Source organism: Trachymyrmex septentrionalis, unplaced genomic scaffold (assembly GCF_001594115.1).
Source record: "Trachymyrmex septentrionalis isolate Tsep2-gDNA-1 unplaced genomic scaffold, Tsep1.0 scaffold19, whole genome shotgun sequence".
Classification (NCBI taxonomy): Eukaryota; Metazoa; Arthropoda; class Insecta; order Hymenoptera; family Formicidae; genus Trachymyrmex; species Trachymyrmex septentrionalis.
This window is the reverse complement of record NW_017305071.1, coordinates 697636-698199: the sequence shown is the minus strand read 5'-3', so window position 1 is coordinate 698199 and position 564 is coordinate 697636. Positions and strand designations below refer to the sequence as shown.

At 32.3% G+C, this 564-nt stretch overlaps 1 protein-coding gene across 1 annotated transcript in view; it reads right to left on the bottom strand.

Moving 5' to 3' along the window:
* Positions 1-531: 531 nt before the first annotated feature.
* Positions 532-564, bottom strand: part of LOC108746785 — a 2495-nt gene continuing 2462 nt past the window's right edge. The window contains exon 6 of the mRNA XM_018483743.1: positions 532-564. This exon is cut by the window's right edge and continues 430 nt beyond it. The gene's annotated coding sequence lies outside the window, so the exon portion shown is untranslated.

Genomic DNA, 564 nt, shown 5'->3' with positions numbered 1-564 from the left:
TATTACACTATTATATTTTATTTTTAATTATCGGATTTCTTTATATGGAACTGAATTTTAGGATTAAACTAGAACAACGCGGGATAAGTAAAGCGATATAATATTTGTCCAACAACACAAAGTTATTATATATATTTATTCACATACAATAAATTTTTATAATTGTGCAGTATACAAAAATATATCCACTCGCGATAAGCGTGTAGAATACTTGAACAACACGGACACTTGGTGAGGTAGAAACAGTATTACCTATAAAATAATGATATGTATTTAAAATAAAACTCCGTCGCGCATACGCGTGCGACGATCATCTTTTGTAAATACTTTACATTAAGTTTGTTCGCGTTGCTTAAAATCCCCCAAAATTTTTGCACTTAAGATGAGATAAACATATAATTCGGACGTTGAGAAGAGAGAAAGCGGAAATTCTGAAAAAGATTCTTATAAAAAATTCGCAAGCAACGCGAACAGACCTACTGACGCGCGCAATAAATATATAATATATATATGTGTGTGTGTGTGTGTGTGTGTGTGTGTGTGTGTGTGTGTGTGTGTGTGTGT